Source organism: Canis lupus, chromosome 7 (assembly GCF_048164855.1).
Source record: "Canis lupus baileyi chromosome 7, mCanLup2.hap1, whole genome shotgun sequence".
Classification (NCBI taxonomy): domain Eukaryota; kingdom Metazoa; phylum Chordata; class Mammalia; order Carnivora; family Canidae; genus Canis; species Canis lupus.
The window spans coordinates 43,077,323-43,100,385 of record NC_132844.1 but is presented as its reverse complement, the minus strand read 5'-3'; the positions used below and the strand labels follow the sequence as shown (position 1 = coordinate 43,100,385).

The 23,063-nt window shown below is 31.9% G+C and overlaps 1 long non-coding RNA gene across 1 annotated transcript; it reads left to right on the top strand.

Moving 5' to 3' along the window:
- The first annotated feature begins 160 nt into the window (after positions 1–160).
- Positions 161–22,141, top strand: LOC140636292 (uncharacterized). The gene is made up of 5 exons (XR_012033579.1): positions 161–2,489; positions 4,033–4,067; positions 19,699–19,800; positions 21,622–21,662; positions 22,063–22,141. It is a non-coding gene; the product is annotated as an uncharacterized lncRNA (long non-coding RNA).
- The last annotated feature ends 922 nt before the right edge of the window (positions 22,142–23,063 follow it).

The following is a 23,063-nucleotide window of genomic DNA, read 5'->3' as shown; positions in this document are numbered from 1 at the left end:
ATTTATTTTTTATTCTCTCTGTTTTTATTGTTACTCTGTTATTTTTTTTCTTTTACTATCCTGTAGGTTACTTGAACATTTCTTAGAATTTTATTTTCATCTATCTATAGTGTTTTTATCACATTATATTGTAATTAGTTTTTTCAATTCAAGTTAAGTATAAAAATGTTATTGCTTTTCACATATATTTAACTTTGACAAAAAGTTGTCAAATATTTTCCCTACATATATTTAGAACCACTTTAGACAATGCTATCATTTTGTTTTACCCATAAATATGATTTATAAACCTGAAGAGGGGGGCACCTGGGTGGCTCAGTGGTTGAGCATGTGCCTTCGGCTCAGGTCATGATCCCAGGAACCTGGGATCAAGTCCCTCACTAGGCTCCTCACAGGGAGTGTGCTTCTGCCTGTCTATGTCTCTGCCCCTCTCTCTGTGTCTCTCATGAATAAATAAATAAAATCTTTAAAAATAAAGAAACCTAAAAAAATAAAATAAAGAGACCTGAAGAGGTTTGCTTGAATATGGTTTTCTTCCATGTTCTTTCTTCCTTCCTGATGTTCTAAAATTCCTTCCTTTATTATATCTTTTCTTTTGAGGGAATTCAATTGGTGACAAATTCTCTTTATTTTCTCTTTCTGAAAATATCTGGTTTTCCTCTTCATTCCAGAAGGATATTTTTATTAGCTATAGGTTTCTGAATTGATGTTTCTTTTCATTATGCATTTGGAAAATATGTCACTTTCTTCTGGTCTCCATGGTTTCTTACAAGAAATTGCTGTTATTCAAATTATTTTTCTACTTTGTATATGTCATCTTTCTTTGTCTTTAATTTCCAGATAGTCATTTATGTGTTTTGAGATTCAATCACTTTTTGAATTACCCTCACAATACTACAAATTATCTCCCACATATTACTCCAGAGGGCAATAGTAGGTTTGTAGCTTGATAAATATGGGAAATTTCATTCATTATTTCTTTGAGTACTTTTTCAGTTCTACCTCCCGCCCCCATCTTGTGATTTCTGTGAAGTGAATATTATATCATTTGTTATAATCTGTTCTTATTCATTTTGTTTCTAGTCTGTTTTCTCTTTGTCATTCAGATTGGGTAATGTCAATTTTTTTTTTATCTGCCACTTTACTTATTCTTCCTTTATTGCTTATATCCTGCTATTGAATCTATTCACCAAACTTTTTATTTCTTTCATATTTTTCAGTTCCAAAATTTCCACTTGATTCTACTTTGTATCTTCTATTTCCTTTCTGAGCCTCTCTGATGCATTGCCAAATTTTTTATGTTTGTTTCTAATGTGTTCATAATTACTTGTTGATGCATTTTTATAATAAACATTTTAAAATATAAGATAATTCTAACATCTCTGTCATCTATTGTTTGGTGGTTTGAATTGATTTTGAAACTCCTTGGTTCTTGGTACAGCAGTGATTTTTGATTGAAACATAAACATTTGTGTATTATGTTATGGGACTCTAGATCTTAATTAAATCTTATATTTTAGCTGACTTTTACTGATATCACTGCAATAGGAGAAAGAGAATGCCACATCATAACTGTGAGATAGATAGGAGTTTTGGTTCCCGTTGGCCTACATGATTCTTAAGTGTGGGCCTCCTGATTACTGCTGGGTAGAAATTGGAGTTCTGATTCTCAGTGTAGTCTACAATGACATGATAGTGCAATTATCCTCATCACTTCTGGGGAATGGTGAAATTCTTAACTCTGGGAATCAAGAATCTTCATGGTCTCCGGAGACACCACATATGAAGTCTTGTTGCCAACTGATGGAGATGAAAATATTGGCTTCCTACTTGATCTTACGTGACACTACCCTAGTGAGGAGCTCAAGCATTTCATGATAGTTTTATAAGAGTGGATATCTAGGCTTCCTACTCGGCTTTTGTTGATGTGGTTGAGTAGGGGGGGTCACAATTTTGCTATGGTGTTTACCTGATTTAAAGCAATTATTTTCTAAAGGTCTTGCTAAGCTGTCCCTTCCCTTGTCCTTTTGCTAAAGAGAGTATCCTTTTGTTGGTGCTTATTTTATGTTTAGTAGGTATTTTTAGGATGCTAGCTTCTTTAGCTCCATGTCTGGGATATATGAAGAAAAAGAAGCACACACACACAGAGAACTTATCACCTTGTTATTCCTCAGTTCCTGATATTTTTAAGAGGTCTGTTTTTTTTTTTCACTTAAATTTTTTTCTTCATATGTTTGTTTTACATGTAATGTCCAGGTGTTTTAGTTGTACTTAACAAAGAATTAGGAAAAAGTACATCTGTTCTGTGTTTCTTAAACAAAGTCTCAATTTCATTTTTAAACATCGGAAAATCTGTTTTCGAAGATCTAAGCCACAAGTGTATATCTTTTGTCTTTCTTCACCATTTCTCTTCTCCAAAATTCCTTCAGGGTTCCTGGAACATTTTAGAAATGTCATATCCAAAATATTCCAGAATATAATATGTTCAGGTAAGAAGAGTAATTTGACATACTCAATTATAATACTATTTTTAAATTAATTCACTAAAAGTAGTATTTCTTTTGCTTTTTTCAATTGAATGATAATCCTCTCAGGGAAACATAAATGATTTCCATGATTCCATCATCTGTCATTTTTTAATATTATAAATCATCTTTCACTTAATTTATACCTTTAAATTCATCACTGAAAACTTTAGAAATAACTGTACTAGCCATAATGTAAAACTATTTGAAGGTCAAAATACCATTCATTTTAAACACTGCAAATATGAAATTTAAAAAATTAAAGTGTATTTTATATTAGGTCTTATTCTTGGCTACCTTTCAACTTAAAGCTCTAAGATGTCCCATTATAATGTCCTTTTTGTTATTGTTGTATGTTCAAGAGCTGAAAATTTGATCTTCGGTTCATAATTTAAATATATTTTTTCCTAGCAATGACATTTGAGAATTTGCATCAGGAGTAGGGAATTCAGTAGGTGCTTTTCATGGCTAAACTGAGTATTTAAAAAAAAATAGGTGAACAATTTTAAATTACTATCAGGTAATGACTACTTTCTCTAACCAATTTTCTAGTCTCTCTGTAAAATGATCACCTGCTTATAGACCTTGCAATTAAGTCCATTGCTAAGATCAGGAAGTGCATCTAGGCTCATCTAGACTTATTATAACTTACAAACAAAACAAAACAAAACAAAAAAACTAAAAAACTCTTTTTGTGATTGACTTTCACAGACACAATAAAAAAAAAACTTTCTAAAATAGAAAAAAAAAAGAGTGCTATATTCAGGTAATTGAGTGCTGTACCTAATGTTTATTAAAACAAAAACACTCTGGTTTCATTCATTGTAGTCATCTTATATATATTAATCTATTTTTTTAAAGTTAAATAAAATAAAGATACCATCTTAGTATATTCAGGCTGCTATAATGAAAAACCATAGACTGTACAGTTTTTAACAATGGAATTTCCCACATTCTGGAGATTGGAGGTTTAAGGTCAATGTACCTGCATCATTGGGTAAAGGCCCTTTTCAGGTTGCAGACTTTTCACTGTATATTCACATAGAAAAAGGAGCAAGGGAGACTGTGCAGTTTTTTTTTATGAGAGCACTAATCCTATTCATAAGGACTCTACTCTCAAAACCTAATCACCTACCATCATCTTTGTCATTAGGATTTCAATATGAATTTTGGAGAGGACACAGACATTCAGACCATAGCGGATATATTTTTGAAAATGAACAACATTTAAAAAATTAGACTTAACAAAAATAAGTAAATAGTGATGTTAATTAGAAGAATTTATTAGATATCTATTAATACTGTATAAAATGTCTTTATATTTTTTTCAATCGAAAATACATCTAGAATCTTGACTAGTACTTTAGGTGATGTGTCAGAGAATGGAAGCATCACGAGGAGGTGATGAGAGTTTGCTATCACTGAGATAAGAAATGCAGAGTACTCAGTGCAGTGTCTGATACAGAGCAAGTTCTCAACAAATGTCAATTTTATGTCTTCTTTTAAGGCATCCACAGAGGTGATGATGGAGAGAGGTTTGGGGTAAGTTTTAGTCCTACTGTTTGCAATAAATATTAAAATAAAAAAAACAATAATCATGATAAATTGTGATTTCACTTAAAAATTATAACATTCTATGAAATTTACATGCTATAGTTTTTTGTTTCTTTGAAGGGAAGGGAATGATATGATAGAGAAACCAGTAATCTTTGTTATACCTGTTCTGGAAAAATCTATATGCCAGAATTATGTAATTACCTTTGCATACAACATACCTTTTAAGATTGATTATTATTTAAAAAGCATACCAACCCCTTTATCAAATATGTAAAGCCAAGGTTGAGTAGGGTTTATATGAAAAAGCTTATTTCTTTTATTATTAGACTCTACATTTCTTGGGAGGAATAAAAAAGAATGCAGATATGAATGGCAATATTACCTTTATCTTTTTTATTTTTATGTTTATTTTTTTAAGATTTCATTTATTTATTCATGAGAGACAAAGAGAGAGAGGCAGAGACACAGGCAGAAGAAGAAGCAGGCTCCATGCAGGGAGCCCGATGTGGGACTCCATCCCGGGTCTCCAGGATCACACCCTGGGTTGAAGGTGGTGCTAGACCACGGAGCCACCCGGGCTGCCCACCTTTATCTTTTTTTAATCATTTGCATTTCTAAGATGCCAAATGACTTCAAATTAGTGAAAAAAAAATCAAACCAGTTAGCAGTCTTGCTTCCATAAAACAAAAGGTTGAATAATCATAGTCTATACATTTCGTTACACTTAGGCTTAAGTAAATATAACATAATGCTAACTGACAAATATTTCACAAAGGCAAAAATCTAATTTTTCCACATCTTGAGGAATATGCATTATTGATATGAATTTTCTTCTAATGCCTGTGCAGATGGAATTACACATTTGTTCCTTGTCTAAATTTAGAACACAGTTTTGTGTTTCTGAAAAACTAAAAAGTAATTTTAGTCAATTACCATGTACTCTTTTTATAATTGTAATCATGCCAAATTATGTAATTACAAAATATTACAAGTATCAGCAATCATATACTGACAGCTTGTAATTATGTAATTACCATGTGGACTTATAGAATTATGACACCTAAAGATGTCAAAAGTATTTTTAAGATGATTATTAACTCTTTCTTGAGTTAGGTAACATACATACAAAAAAAAGAAACAGGGACTTATTATGGAATCTGCAATTATAAATATGAGAGAAAATAAAGAAAACTTTGGGGCAAGTAATTTATATTTTAAAATGATTTGAAATATCCATTTTATATACACACATACTTTATATCATTACAAAAACCTTAAAGTATATTTCTTGAACACGGTCATTTTTCGTATTATTAAAATCATTCTAAATGGTTCTATATGCAACTATCCATTAAATGCATTTCTGGATAACCATACCTGAAAAACAGTGTATATATAATGCATAAGCACTTTTTTGAACTAGATGAAATGTCATGTACATTCATCAAATATGGTAACTAATTTAGCATACTTTAAAAAAAAGTGTACTAGATTATAGGTATTTTGAGGACTTTTTAAGCAACAGGAAGCCCAAAAGGCATGAATCAAATAGCATATATATTTGACAACATAAAAGTTAATAATTGTGGTATGCTTCATTATGGTGAACTAAATTCACTACTGCCTATTTCTCCCATTGATTACACATAATCACAGAAAGCAACCATTTAACAACTTTGGGCAAATAAAAGGAAGTGCTTAAGAACTTTGAAAAATAAACAAATAGAATGGAAAAGGAGGTAAAAACTTAAGGACAATACCACAAAGGACTGAGTTTCATTATTTGTGTATGTGTTTTTCTATTTTGTCTATTGCTTTGCATGGGGAACAGTCCTTAGTCTAAGAGCTGAACAGCATAGCAGGGATGTAGACGACTAAGTCTCTAGAAAAGAATCTCATCTTTATGGTCAGCCAGAGTAACTTTAAAAACCAAACTCTCAACACAGAGACCATGCAAATTATGGTAGAGAAGAAAGGAAAGGAACTTAAGGAAAGGAAAGGAATTTTATACATGTGTCTGAATCCTTATATCAGGGCACACCCCTGAGCTGTGCATGTGGCAGGGAAGACACAGATCAGCATACCAAATATTTTGAGATAGAAGCTTAATTTAAGACATAAACCACACCTCAGATAAAATCATGAAAGAACATGCACAGCAAACTAACAGTATCATAGTAAAGTCTTTGAAAATGAACTGAGATTCAAGCCAAAACACATAAAAGGTGATGCATATATTATGGTCTACTACTAACCATGTTGATCACTTGTAAAATACTACCAACATAACAACAACAACAAAAAAATGAGTTTTTCCAGAGATTTATAATAAAAATAAATATAATAAATTATATAAAAGCTATATATACTTTATAATAAAATAAAATAAAAAGTTGAGACTATGCACCGTGTTATTCAAAATTGTCATTCAAAATTATTCAACAAACAAAAAACATGGAAAATGTAAATAAACCACAGTGAAAATTACAATCAACAGATGCCAACATTTATATGAACCATTTATCATACAAAAATAACAAAGCAAATATTAGAACTAGGCTTCTTGTGGTCAAGGAAAATTCACTTAAAAAATAGATAAGTTCTCATCAGAAAACAAAATATAAAAAAAAAAGAAAACAAAATACACTAAAAGTACAATATTTGACAAAAGTTTAGTCTATTCCAATAGCAAAATAGAAGTCACAGAAAAAAGGGTCAGGTAACATGGAAATATATGAATTAAAATTATCTGGTGTTAAAAACAAAAAAAATTATTTTTAAAAGGTAGAATAAAGTTTCAGGTATTTTTTAGACCAATTTTAAGAGGTCTTATATTCATGTAATTGAAGTTTCAGTAGGAAGGAAGAAAGCAATTAGTATAGAAAAAGTATTTGAAAATGTAATCGTCAGATATCCCAAATGTAGTGAATGACAAACATGTACACATTTAAGAAGCTCAGTAAACTTCAAGCATAATTAAATGCAATGAAAACAATGATTAAAAACATAATAAACTAATGAAAAGTAAGTTTAAATTTTTAAATCTTCAAAGTATCCAGAAAAAAAGGTAGCACATTAAATACATTAAGAACAAAAATTTGTGTTATTGTGGATATTACATAAAATCCATGGACTCCAGAAGTCACTGGAACATTATGTTTAAAATGCTGCAAGAAAAATATTGTAAATATGGATTTTATGTTCAATAAAAATATTCCTCAATTAAAGCAAAATTAAAGGCATTACTAGGTGTAGGAAAACTGAGAGACTTTGTTTCCAGCAGACTTGCACTAAGAGATGTGCTAAATTAAGTTCTTCTAGTTTAAGGAAAATTATAATAAAGGGAAATCTGGTTCTAGAACAATAGAAATGGTAAATCTCTAGGAAAATATAAAATGTTTTCCATCTTAATATTATATGTGTAAATATTGAACACAAAATAAAAACATTTATTCACTGGTATATACATGCATAAATAAAATAATCTGGTATGGTTTTTGATGTATGTAGATATAATTATGTATAGCAGCTATAAAAAGTTGGTTGAAGTAAGGTGGTAGGTAAATGGATCCATATGGTTGCAAGTCTTCAAAATTTTACTTGGGATGTTAAAATATTAACCATAAATAAATGGAGAATGTGAGCTATGAATATTGGAATTCTAAGAACAAGAACTCAAAAAATTTAATGTAGGGGCACCTGGGTGGCTCAGTGGTTGAGCGTCTGCCTTTGGCTCAGGTCATGATCCTGGGGTCTTGAGATCGAGTCCTGCATCAGGCTCCCTACAGGAAGCCTACTTCTCCCTCTGCTTATGTCTCTGCCTCTCTCCCTGTCTCTCATGAATAAATAAATAAAATATTTTTAAAAATTCAATGTAAGGAGATCCAGCTAAGTACTGTATATAAAACAAAATAGAATACTAAAATATTCAAATAATTTTTTAAAAGAAAGTGAAACAAGGAGAAAAAAAAAACAGAAGATAGACACAAATAATAAAATAATAGAAAACATGAAAATATATCCCACAAAATCACAATTATATTCAAAGCAATTAGTAAAAAAAAAAAAAATGAAAACTGACAGTAGCCAATTATATGTTGTCTACATAAAACCCATTTTAATTATTGACACAGATTCAAGTAAAAAAGTAAAACAATTTTTAAACTATAATCCAAACACTAATAGAAGAAAAGTTGGGTGCCTATATTAATATTAGAAAAGCTGATTTCAGATTAAGTGATATCACCATGAATAAAAAAGGATATTACATAATTATAAAAGTGTCAACTCACAAAGAAAAAGTTATAACAATAAATGTTTTTTGCAAACGTAATAGGAATAAAGCCTCTGAATATATAAAACAACCACATAACTGAGAGAAAACTAGAAACTAAAATTTCAGTCAGAGGCTTCAACATTCTTGTTTTAGTACACTGCAGTAGAAAGAAAAGTAGTAAGCATTTTGAGGACTATTTAAATAATTAAGAACATTATTAACCAACATGATATAATTGACATGTATGGAAGATTCCATCCAACAACAGAAGTATATGTTTTCTTTTCAAGTGCACTTGGAACACTCATCAACAAAGGCTGTATCCTAAATACAAAATGTTTATTATGAGTTTAAAATTAGTAGATAAATTCACCACAAAATAACTACACTAGAAATCAGTAACAGAAAGATATCTATAAAAGTCATCAAATAATTTAATATTAAAACACATTCTATTAAATAATGAATGGATTTAAGGAAATTACAAGGGAAATTAGACAATATCTCAAATGGAATGAAAATGAAATTGGATATCAAAATGTGTGAGATGTAGCTAAAACAATGTTTATAGTAAAATTTATGGTATTAAATACTTACATTAGAAGAATAAATTCAAGTCAATTATCTAAATTTCCATTAAAAAAAAAAACAGAAAAAAGAACAGGAATTTACCCAAATCCATAGAGGAAAGAAATAATAAATATAAGAGCAGGAAAATAACAGAAAATATCAATAAAACAAAAATAAGACTAGTATAGTTAATCTCTAGCCCGACTTTCCCCAAAATACTGGTTTAAGAAATGAAAGATGTGGGGATCCCTGGGTGGTGCAGAGGTTTGGCGCCTGCCTTGGCCCAGGGTGCGATCCTGGAGACCCGGGATCAAATCCCACATCAGGCTCCCGGTGCATGGAGCCTGCTTCTCCCTCTGCCTGTGTCTCTGCCTCTCTCTCTCTCTCTGTGACTATCATAAATAAATAAATAAATAAATAAATAAATAAATAAATAAATAAATAAATAATTCATTAAAAAAAAAAGAAATGAAAGATGTGATATCACAACAAATACCAGAGATAATAAAAGGATAATAAAAAAACATCGTGAACTATTTTATGCCATTAAATTATATAATTTAGATAGTATGGTTCAATTCCTTGACAGACATAGTGTTCACTCAAAAATAGAGAAAAAGAGAGAGAGAAAGAGAGAGAAGGGAAGTTTGAATAATATTTACTAAAGAAATTGAATTCATAGATGTAAACTTTTAGAAATGAAAAATCCGGGCCCAGATGGCTTCATCTGTGATTTCTATAAATATTTTTAAAAGATTATACTGGGGATGCATGTGTGGCTCAGTGGTTGAGTGTCTGCCTTCAGCTCAGGGCATGATTCCAGAGTCCCGGGATGGAGTCCCACATTGGGCTCCCTGCATGAAGCCTGCTTCTCCTCCCTCTGCCTGTGTCTCTGCCTCTCTTGCTGTGTATCTCTCATGAATAAATAAATAAAATCTTAAAAAAAAAAAAAAGATTATATCGGGATCCCTGGGTGGCACAGCGGTTTGGCGCCTGCCTTTGGCCCAGGGCGCGATCCTGGAGACCCGGGATCGAGTCCCACGTCGGGCTCCCGGTGCATGGAGCCTGCTTCTCCCTCTGCCTGTGTCTCTGCCTCTCTCTCTCTGTGTGACTATCATAAATAAATGAAAATAAATAAATAAATAAATAAATAAATAAATAATAAATAAATAAATAAATAAATAAATAAATAAAATTAAAAAAAAAGATTATATCAATCCTACACAAATTGGTTTTGTGAAGCCACACTTAATACTGATATAAAATTAAAACAGACACATTATAAGGAAATAAAACTACAGATTAATATTCCTCATGAACTTCGATGCAAAAATTATCAAGAATTGCGAATAGAGTTCTGCAATATATGATAATATATTAAGAACAAAGGGGGATTATTTTGAGAATGTAAAGCCAATCCACATTTCAAACTCTATCAAACATCACATCAGCAGATGAAAGAAAACTGTATGAGCATCTCAACAGATAGATATGAAATACCTGAGAATATTCAACAACTATTCATGATAAAATCTCCCATCAAAATAGAGAACTCCCTTTCATTATAAAGAACATCTACAAAAAAATGTACAGCTAATATACAAATTAATGATGAATGATAGAATGCTTTCTCTCTAGCATTGGAAACAAAGCAAGTGTATCTGCTCATACAAATATTTATAGTGGTTTTATTCATTATCATTAAAAAAATGAAACAACTCAAATGTCTTTCATCTTAACCTTAATCTAGCAAATAATTAAACTAACTGTGATGCATCCACAGAATGGAATACCATTCAACAATTAAAAGTAGAAAGTTATTCATACCCCACTTGTAAAGATTGCAAATGTATTTTTCTAAGTGAAAAAGCATATATACATAAGTATATGTATTTTCCAAAATATAATATGTATATTCCTTTCAGGAATACTGTGTAATAATCACAAATCTAAGAATTAAAAGCAGATTAAGGGTTGCCATGGGCTTGGTGATGGGAGGAAGACTGAAAATTTACCATATAAGGGAATGTAGGGGCCAATGGAACTATTCCATATTGTGATTATAGTGGTGACTAACAGGCAGTATGCATTTATCATAACTGTATGCCAGAAAAAAAAAGAAAAACTGTATGCCAGAGATTTCTTTCAGAAGATGCAGCCAAAAAAAAAAAAAAAAATCAGGTATGTATCCAATGCATTGGTTAACTTCACAATTTTAAGAGTGAGGATTTGAAAGAATGAATGATGGTTTAAGATACATTCTTTTCAAGGAAAGCTAAATAAGGTTTTCAGGCACCAAAGACTAAGGGATCCCTGGGTGGTTCAGGGGGTTAGCACCTGTCTTTGGCCCAGGGTATGATCCTGGAGTCCCGGGATTGAGTCCCACATCAGGCCCCCTTCATGGAGCCTGCTTCTCCCTCTGCCTGTGTCTCTGCCTCTCTCTGTGTCTCTCATGAACAAATAAATAAAGTCTTAAAAAAAAGAATATAGTCTGCTTTTGGTTGATATGATATGTATGTGTATCATGGACTTTCTAGTGAAATGAAAATTTAAGAAGTCAACCTCATCACCACTTTTCTTTGGATTATTGGTAATTTTCAAATATCTGCACCTATTATGCAACATGTTAGAAACAGGTTACTTAAAAATAAATATGACAAAGGTAAATGGAAGAGTTTACGTAGGGATAATTTGAAGAGACTTTATAAATGTTATTGAAAAAAAGGAACAGTAAGGATATGAGTGAACTTTATGTTAAATAAATATATTATTTTTTAAACAAAGTTTTCCTCAGATTCTTTAAAATGTAAATATTCATTTTGAGTCTCCAAAAAAGATATATATAATGATGTTTCCCTAAATTACATAAACTCAGTCAACAATTTTTATAAGGCAGTTATTAGGAAAACAGTTATAAAGAGAAGACATTGGGGAAAGTTTATGTAATATAACGCAAGAAATGCCCAGATTGACATAATTATGGAAAAGTGATATAATATTTCTGAATTCTGAAAAAAATTAAGATAGAAGTTATTGGAATGATGTAGGTTTAGCTATACAAAAGATTCAAACAAGTTTGTAAAGTGAAATATATGAACTTCCCCTGAATTATCAGCACCTTAATAACACCTTAATAACATAACCAGTGAAATAATATACAGTTGACCCCTGAACAACACAGGTTTAAGCTATGTGGGTCTACTTATAAAAAGATTTTTTTCCATAAATGAAATATAGTGTTATCAATGTATTCTCTTTATGATTTTTAAATAACATATCCTTTTCTTCAGCTTTACTGTAATAATATTGTATATAATACATATAACATAAACAATATGCATTGATTGTTTATGTTATAAGTAAGGCTTCCAGTCAATAGTAGAGTATTAGTTAAGTTTTGGGGAGTCCAAAGTTCTACGCAGATTTTCAAATGTGCAGGAATCAGCTAACCCTGATTCTAACCCCTGCATTGTTCAAGGGTCAACTGTATATATCTTCCAGCCCATATCTAGCCCATATCTAGAACTTTGTAGAAACATGATAAATAATGGTTTTCGTAAGTTGGATGTATTTTTGCCCCACCCCATTTGAAAAGGAAGCTCATGTTTAAAATTAAGAGTACCAAACCAGTTCCTTCTGTTGTTATATCCAGTGGAATACTTGGTAAAGTGTTCAAGAGAATGCCTCTGTTTGTGTATATGAGTGTGTAAGGTATATAAGTATGTTATGTGTGTGTATGTATGTGTGGTGTTGAAGAAGAAGGAGCCTGCTTCTTCTGCCTGTGTCTCTGCCTCTCTCTCTCTCTCTGTGTCTCTCATGAATAAATAAATAAAATATTAAAAAAAGATTTCTACAAGAAATATTGGACTTCAGTAATATTAATTTCATTCCGAAAATTTTTCTATTAGGGTGCTAGTTCTATAAAACTAATTGCTGTGCTTTGCTAAAGCTTAGAGATAATAGTTTGTTTAAAACTGCATAATTAAAGTCAGGTCTAACATGCTTTTATATGAGCTCTTAGCACTTTATTTTTAGCTTTTGGGAACTGAAACTTCACAAAGAAATTTACAGTGTCCTCATTTGCCATATTGTGCCATTAGATCAATGGTTTAGGTGACAGATTAAAAGAATACATACTATTTCCCTAGTGCCCAAACTCTACTTTGATGATGAAGAATTAAGAGAGTTTTTCCAGGCAAATCTGGCATCCATTACTACTTCCAATTTCATTATGGCAGTTTTTTCTTTATGGTATGGTATGATTTTAATTGTGTTTTTAGGATTATTCTTGGCTTTAAATATGCAAAATTTTATTTTGGAATTTATGTTTTAGGGTATCTTTGAACAAGTTAAACATTTGATCTGATTTAAATGCCTCAATTTTTTCCTACATAAAAATGTGGTTTTGTTTGGAGTCAAAAATTTTTATTCCTGTATGATTTATTATTTCTCTAATAAAACTTAATTATTCTGTTTAGTTTTTTCTTCACCTGGAATTGAAGCAAGAATCCCCAAAATGTTAACATTCCATGCAATTATCTTCCTCAATCACACTCTTCACCATATTTAACATGTAACAAGATAAAAACTGTTATATTTTTGCCACATCAATATTTAATAGTACTGGTCCCCCTAAAAATGGAATATGGAAGATAACCAGAAGAATAACATTCTAGTGTATGCCAGATAAACAATTTAAAGACATCAACACATCCTCTCTCTCCCCTTCTCCATTCTCAAACAAATAAACAAATCTTAAAACAAAACAAAACAAAACAAAACAAAACAAAAAAACAGAGGGAGGGGTGCCTGGGTGGCTCAGTCAGTTAAGCATCTGCCTTTGGGTCCAGTCATGGTTCATGATTTCAGGGTCCTGGGATAGAGTACCAGGCATGCATGACACCCTACTCAGCAGGGAGTCTGCTTCTCCCTCTCACTATGCCCCTCCTTCCAGCTGTTATGCTCTCTCTCACTCTCTCTCTGTCTTTCCTTCTCTCAGATAAATAAATAAAATCTTAAAAAAAAAAGACATCTACACACACACACCACTGTATCACCTATATTGACATGAGAAAATGTTTCCTAAGGAGATTTGAGATGGAAAACTGTTGTTTTAAAAAAGGATTTTCAGTTATGAATTTACCATTAGGCAGACCAAAAACATAAGTCCATAAAGTGCCAAAAATGTGTAAAAAAATGAGAGTTTAATTTGTTGGTGTTTCTGCTGATGCTGTTTATACCAGCATCTTTAATTGCAATTATCTGGAGCAAAGGGGATGCATTTGACCTCGTAGCTTTCATGATTAAAGGAAGGTGAAATAATAAACCAGTATATTTTATTCTCTGACAAATGAAAAGTGATATATTACAGGATGACCCCAGTAAAAAGTTTGATGTATTTGAAGATTTACTTTAATACCTATCCTATCAAGTTTATATTTCCCTTTATATGATGCCTAATTTCAACTTTCTCTGCCTTGAATCAAACTAATTACCACTTACACCCCTTGCATGTAAAAGGCTTGGGATGGATCCATTTTGAGTTTTATTTCTTTTTCTGCCCTTGATATGGTGTGTAGAGTGGTAGAGAGTGTACTAGAATATGAATTGGTTGGATTAGGCTGTAAATTCTGTTACTAATAACTGTGTGAATTGGAACAATTTTACTTTGTAAAATTACAGTGTTCTAAAATGACATTTTTAGTCTTTGAACTCTGTGCTTTAGGTCCAAATGGAAGATTATTAATGGGCAATCCCATTGTCGTGTAGCAATTTTCTATTTTTAACTTTTAAAAACTGTTTCCAGAACCCAATATCAAGCTTTAAGGCATTCCTTCTCTTGGTTTTAATTTTTAGCCCATGTCACAAGTGTCTGGAGCCTGCTTTAGTCCATTCTAATTGAAAAAATTAGTTTTGTTTTCAAGGTGAATTTAAAAGTACTAGATTGCATATGTATTTATGATTAGCCAACCTCTCTTACAAGGTCAGTTTTCATTGATTGGAATAAAAATTGTTAATCTCCAGTTTCTAGTGATCAAATATATGTTAGCCTAATATATTCTATAGATATATAAATTATTTTAAAGATTTTTATTTATTTATTTTAGATTGGGGAGGGGTTGCAGAGGGAGAGGGAGAATCTCAAGACTTCCTATTGAGTGGGGAGCCCAAGGCAAGGCTTGATTTCAAGACCCTGAGCTCACAACTTGAGCCGAAGTTAAGAGTCATACACTTAACTGACTGAGCCACCCAGGTGTCCCCAGTATATAAGTGACTTTAATCCACAGTGGATACTCACTTGTCCCAGATTGAAACTTCTCTAAAAGTGTGCTCATTTGCCCTAGTTTGAGGGCTGGAGTATTTTTTTAATATGCTAAAATGTTTAAATTATTAATTCTTACATTGTAATGAAGTATAATGTACAGTTTTACAGCAAAGGAACTAATATAATATTTCTGTGAAACTACTAATGAGTGTTTGGACATATTATTTATGTACAATAAATGTATTTATCTTGATAAAATATTGTTGAGAAAAAAACATAGTAGAGCTTCAAATTTGATGCCAGGAGATAATTTTCTTCTTCAAAATTTTATGACAATTATAAGCAGTCACATTGAGTAGCACAATAGTAAGGTGAATTGATTTCTACAAGTCCTTCAAGATTCTATTATTTGCTAACTTCTTAGAAATGTAAGAGGGATAGCCATTTACCAGGAGGATAGTGGTTCTATATCTAAGGAATTTGAATAATGGACATTAGAGAAAGGAAAGGCCTAACTCTTTATTTATAATATTTCTTCCATAAAAGCAAAATCACTGCTTACAGCTAGTCCTTGACTGCTGAATATGGATTTTTTTTTGTCTGCCTAATCTGATAGAGATGCTGTTCCTTCTATGGATCAGTGTCTGATAATCAAGGAGTTGGACTCTTGAGGAAGTCAGAGTAAATTTATCAGCAACATTTTCTTTGACTGACAGACCATTTTTAAATTCAACATTTCAGTGAATTCTGAAGCCACTATCTTCCATATAGAAAATAAAAGGCCTAAAAACTTACAGAAATTTTATGTAACCCAAACTACTTCATGTGGAATTTTGTGTAAAAAATGAAGAATGAACTTTGGAAGCAAAGGTTTCAGTATAACAATTTATTCAAATATGTTTCATCACTATAAGTCACGGAAACCTCTACGGTAGGCCTATCCTAGATATGCCCTGATGATCAAAACACATGGAACCATAAATTGTGACTATTATTTGTTAGTCTTCTCTTTTTCTTGAAGCAGTTTATTATGTTCTTGCCAAGCCAGTGCAGATGGTGTTTTTATAGGTGACCCCTTTTGTGCAATGGAGACATAATGATTAAGACTAAGGAGCATTGGGTAGATCCAGTTCTATTTTTTTTTTTAATTTTTATTTATTTATGATAGTCACACAACAGAGAGAGAGAGAGAGGCAGAGACACAAGCAGGCTCCATGCACCGGGAGCCTGACGTGGGACTCGATCCCGGGTCTCCAGGATCGCGCCCTGGGCCAAAGGCAGGCGCTAAACCGCTGCGCCACCCCGGGATCCCCTAGATCCAGTTCTAGAGTTGACAACAGATATCTAAAATTCCTCCATGTTGATCATAGATATCAAATTGAAAAAGAAAAAGAAGGTAGCTTTAAAGAAATGATGTAGGCTTAATATTCAAGATTTGCACTACACATTACTGCTAGAATTATCCAGACTCACATGAATTCACAAGGGCAGACTGATACATAAGAGTATTTATTACATTTAATGCCTCTGTACATTCCCGTCTAAGGAAGATCATATTTCTTAAGGATGGTGGCTACATACATGAAGTAAGTAAGGTTAAAGAAGGCTGTGCTACATCAACTATATTATTTCTCTACTATGTAGGGAATACGTATCTGGAGGTATGTATTTTATATCCTATTTCTTTATAGTGCTTATTTTTCTGATTTTGTGGAGGTCAAGAGAAAATGTAGGAAATGCAGGAACATGAAGGTCATTATACTAAGGTCTGTTAAATGATAAAATAAGAGGAAATTCAAAGATGACAACCATGCAAAACATCTGGCATCCTGTCACCTGAATATTTTTAAAACTAAACTGCTACATGTGCTTTTGTGAGACTGTGCCAGATGGACACTGCAATCATCTACTACAGTGAATTACTGGTCTCAAAGGACGACATTTGCATGCTCCCACTTAGACCATTTATGCACTCAGGATAAGAAAAGCATGCAGAAAAGAAACCAAAGTGAATGTTGAAAAAACCCTAACTGGCTCAATTTTAGTTTTTCTGTGATCATTGATTACTTTATACATTAATGGAAAATTATTAGATAGCCAAAATACATTTACTTTTTGTGTTAATAATATTGATGCCTATATGAAAATAATAGCAATCTGATACCCCACCAATTATCTTTTTCAGAAGCAGAAAGACTTAATCCAGGGACAGAAGTATCATACAAAAATAAATCTTTTCATAAAATTCTTAATGTATTAATTCCCTTGGTTTTCTTATCATTAACTTGAGAAATCAATGCCTGTATTACAATGGAGATACTTGTCCTGTGTACACAGTAGCCCACTCCCCCGTTGGAAGCATCTCTCTTTTTCTTACTGTGTATTTATACCATTTTCTCAGCAGCTATTAAATACCAACAACTCCTTTCAGGTGGTTTGGGAACTTTGTACTGTATCTAATACAAATAACTCTGATTTCTTTTTAAACAAACTAATTGGAAAATGTAAGCCTTATCAGCATCTAAGAAGTAATTAATAATGTTATTGTTAGATATATACATATATTCATAAAGTGAAGGGAGAAGACATTGTTACTTGCTAAGAGTCTAATTTGGGCCTGGTATTTTAAATACATTATATAAAGATATTTAAGGAAGGTAACATTATTCCACTTCCACCTTAGGGAAACTCACTTAGGGAAACTCAGCAAGGAGGAAGATAATTTGAACAGGGGCAATCATTTTATAAGTGGCAGAGCAAGAAGTAGAGCTAAACTCTGATAATCAACAAAATCCATGGGCTTTTCACATATCATACTAATATACATATCATTAACTGCAAAAAAAACATGACTCATTGAGATAAATTATTGCTTTCAGAAATAAATTTTTCCATCCTCTGCTGATATCTGCACAAACGTAGCCCTGTTTGCTAAAGAAGCTATCTTAGTTTTGGAATTCAGGATCAAAGCTGAACCATGTAATTAAGGTTTATAATCCAGAATAAACAAACAGCAAATAAATTCCAGTAACTTTCTTCCTTAATTATTTCACCTACATATAAATATTTAGTGTTACCATGTTGGCTTTGCTAATGCATTTTTTGAAATGAATATTTCAGGGCTGTGATTTTTCAGGATGGGATAAGAAAGGTGTGAAATAATCAATATCTCAATATTCTTAGCAGAAAGAAACCTTAAGCAACTACTTTGATTGCAAACTTATTTTGTGATGGTTTGGTTTCTATGGTTTCATCAACTCTAAAAGTGTGAGGACATGGAATGTTGATATAAGTGGGGAAAGTGAATCAGTAAATCAAGTAGTCATATTTCATTTTGAAGTCACCCACACTTTTCTCCTTTCATATATTTACTAAGATGTATCTAATATTGTTTACCATAAATATAGAGTGCATCCAAACATAAATTTAGCAACAATTATTATTTTGTGAAATACAGCCCATCATTTCCAAGTGATGTGATCTATCTTAATACAAGAATCCGTTCAGGCCATTCTCATGAGCTTCGGATGTTAGTAAAGATATCTGGGTAGATTGCTTCAATTTCACCCACACTTTTATAAGGCATTTCTTGTGTAAAAGTGTTCTAGGATAGATTGTAATTTTAGTAGCTTGCAACTGTAGCCTAGATACAGCAGCACTTCAGTGCAATACAATTTCTGTTCCTTCCTAGGAGATTCATAGACAGGAGCTGGAGCCTTATTTCATTGGTTGAGTTTTCTCTTCAAGTTATCCTCAGCTGGATGGGAGATATTAAAAGTCAGTTTGAACAAGTTTTAAGATGAAAATTTGCTTAAGTAGCACCAAGAACATTTTATAATGTGAAAAGATCATGCTAAACCACAACCAGCCGACTTGAGATCTCTGTCCATGAGCAAAATCTCAGATTTGTATGATTGTTGTATTTCAACATGTCATATTTTCCAGAAAAAAAGTGCTGAAGAAAATAATCTCATTGTACTTTTATTATCTATTTGGAAGTTACAGTTACCCCAAAGTGAATAAAATATACTTTACATACACATAGTCATAATCAAATGAAATATGCTCCCCAATTATGACAAACATGTTCATAAATCATTGAAGTTTTACACTGCAAACCCAGCAACAAGAAGTTTTTCCTTTCTCTATGGGGAAAAACTTGTTACGGATGTAGTAACCGTTGTGAAGAAATAAAGTGAAACAAAATAAATTATAAAACACTCCCTTTCCTCTACAATTAAAAGAAGAAGCTTATTATGAAAGTAGATTTAACCAAAAGAACTATTAATCCTTTTGGCTACATTGCCACAATTAATCAGTCATGCATGGACATCTGGGGTACATAGTATTCACCAGGTTAGTTGCTAACTAAGACTACTGTAATTGATAAAGAATTTTTTTTTTGCTTCTTGCTTTACTTCAGAAAGAATAATTATTTAGAATTCATAAATTTCAGCTTTATGTGAGGAAATTGTGACTATATTCATGTTTCTTCTTTTATACAGCTATCCATATATACTTTTGAATCAATTTCTCACTTGACATCCTTTTGCATAAAAAAACTGAAGAAATTATTATAATTTTAGATATGTTGGAGAAGTTATGAGGTATGTAAATACTTAACAGGTATCATTAAAACATAAATATGTCTTTAATTACTTATGAATACAAGTTTGATGGGCCAGTGGATGTGAAAAACAATCTACCATGCTTATATTACATTAAAATAGGTCTGAGTTAAAGTATTTTACTTCATAAATCAGATAAAAAGAAAACCGAAAATTCATACAATTTTTAAGAGATTTAAGTTAAACTTAAGAAATGAAGTCTATTGTTAGCTTTGTTACAGAAAATAAACTCTTACTTATATTTCAAAAATTGGATTAAAAATTGATCTACCTGTTAAATTGGTAAAAATAAGCCCCCAGAATGTAAATGATGGATTCTACTTCACTTGAAATTAGTTTGTTGTATATGAAACAATAAGAGTACAGAATGATAGAGGCAAGATTAAGAGTATATTCCAAATGTCATATATATGGTAAATACTATTTGATTTCTGGAGAGCATACAGCCCCTGTGGGTTGGGAAGGCTAGAGTCAACTTTATGGAGGTAAAGGGGCTTACAGGAATGGGACAATCAGAGTGGAGAAATTGACTATACAAATTGAGTTAAGATCCATGGAGATTCACTTTTTATCTGGTTCTCAAGACCTAACTCTTTCCAATTTTAACCTGGCAATAAAAATTTCAGAGTTTCCAGAGTACAGGATCTAATTTCATGCTATTCTGTTTTTGGAGTTCTGAATAAACCTCATCATCAGAATGTAATGGAAAGGAGATTTGAGATCCAACTCCCTGAGTTTGTCTTTGAATAGCCTTGAGTAAATCAAATTCAGAGGTTTTGCCCTGCAGCTATTCTGAAATTTGCTGGTAAAGTTAGATGTTGTAAGATCAATGTTTGAATGGAATAAGGGGAGAAATGAAGGCAGGGTGGGGTGAAATTAACTTTCTTAGTAACTAGCATCAAAATTCATTGTCTTCTCTCCTCAGCTTCACTTTCTTAAGCAACCATCTTTGTCATTGTTTTAAAACTAGATACATTATTTTTGACTCTGGGCAAAGGATATCTTATTTCTATCAAGTTGTATCTGTAGCCTATTGGCTACTATTTTGTGACATCATGCAATCTGGGAGTGTCATGGCAGATGTTTGGGGCTCTGTTTGTTGTTGATGTTTATCCTTATTTAATGTAAAAGCCTAGGAAATCTTTTTATATTCTTTTTACCAATATATTTCACTAATTTTAATTCCTTACATGAATTTTTAACACAGCTAAAATATTTCTAAAAGATTTTTCTCCTTTTTGTAAATTCAAGGTCATAATAAAGAGCTATATACAAACTTGGTCTATACATAAGTAGCACCAGCATGAGAAATAATTCCCATTCAATTATTTTTATCCGTAAGTCCAAATGGTAATTCAAGGTATATTCTGTGAAGATTAAAAACTGAAATAAAATACAAAGTGCAAGTTTATATCCTGTATTCACATCTTCTTCTTTGTTTACTGGTTCTATAACCATTTTCTCCATGAGATATAAAGCTCTGAGAAGACAGATATTGTTTCTGCTCTATTCAACACTCTATACCAAGTATCTGGCATTATACTAACCATTTTTGTAGGCATTCAGTCTTTGTTTCATGATAGAAATAAGCCTTATTCCCAGCAATAGTAATTAAAGAATAATGCTCAAGAAATAAGTATGAGTCTTCATTTACTTTCCAGGATAAAAAAATGAAAAAAAGAAAAAAAAAGACACAGTTAAGTTTATTAGAATATCAAGTATTAGGAAAACTTACATGATTATGATAATTCTATTTATAGCAGTTGGTACCTACACTTTCCATTCTTTGCCTCATATCAGGTTGAACACTCAGGGGACACTCATAAATACTACCTCACCTGGTAAGTGAACATATTCATTGTTTATGCACCAGCTATCTATTTTCTATTAATTTTTTTTTTCAAAATTGTATCCTGGCCCAAGCCATCTAGCACACACTGGTCAGTCAAGTGCACGATTTCAGTTTACTGTGAATGGAAGATATTCTTTATAATAGTGATTTACAGTGGTAATTTGCCCCTCTCAGTTTAGTTTAATCAGTTTTTTTTTCTTACAACCTCAAAGGTTTAGAAAAATCATCAAAAATAGGAATCATTATTCTTCACTTCCTTTCTTATTATCTATTCCTGAACTTGTGTTATGATTCTCTCTCATATTTTATGGTATATAAATTGTATTTTTCTTGGATTTAGCCCTCTGAGTTATAACTAGGATAATGTATCATTTTGTTACCCAAAATAGGATACTTTCAAGAATGAAATGAGGCATTTGTAATAATTAGGCAGAGAAAACAGGCATAAACCAGCAATGTTACAGGTAAAATTATAGTTGAAATTATATTAATATATCAATGAGCAATTTGCCATAATCTAATTTATGATTATCTCTGTATTCAAGAAATCTCAAATACCACCGTTTCCTGTTTTTCTGGTCTATGACATAATCACGTACTATATATTTACTTTACTTTGCTGAAATAAATATTTGTCTACATTACATATGAGAATGCACTGTGGAAGAGACATTATATCTTTGACATCATTGTTACGTATTTGAAGATACAAAGAAAAATGACATATACTTCTCCAAAAGAGCGTTTTAAAGTAGACATGTTTGTATGAAATTAACACCTATATGAAATTATTTTGAATATAAATAGATGAACTAGTATTAAATACAGACATTTTTTATTTTTACAAAAAAGTATTTTAAGTTGAATTTTGAAGAATGGGTAAGATTTTGATAGAATAAAATATACATAATGCCAGTCACAATTTTTTTTTAAGTAGTCTGGCTAGGTCGCATGACATTTTTTTTTTAAATTTCACTTATTTATTCATGAGAGATACAGAGAGAGAGAGGCAGAGACACAGGCAGAAGGAGAAGCAGGCTCCATGGAGGGAGCCTGACGTGGGACTTGATCTCGAGTCTACAGGACCATGACCTGGGCCGAAGGCGGCGCTAAACAGCTGAGGCACCCGGGCTGCCCTGCCAGTCACAATTTAATGAGAAAACAGGAAATTGATTGAAATAATTATCTTTGATAAAAGAGCTATTAACTAAACAGGAGAGTGAAACAAACTTGAAATTAGCAGTAACAAAAAGGCACTGTAGTGTCATCTATACACTGAACAAAGAAGGCAGGAGTGTTTCTAAAGCCAGGGGGTACAAGGTCACCTAGTAGAAGTGGGAAGAGAGATGGTCCTCACTCACTGGAACTGGAGTCCCAAAGAGAATGCAGT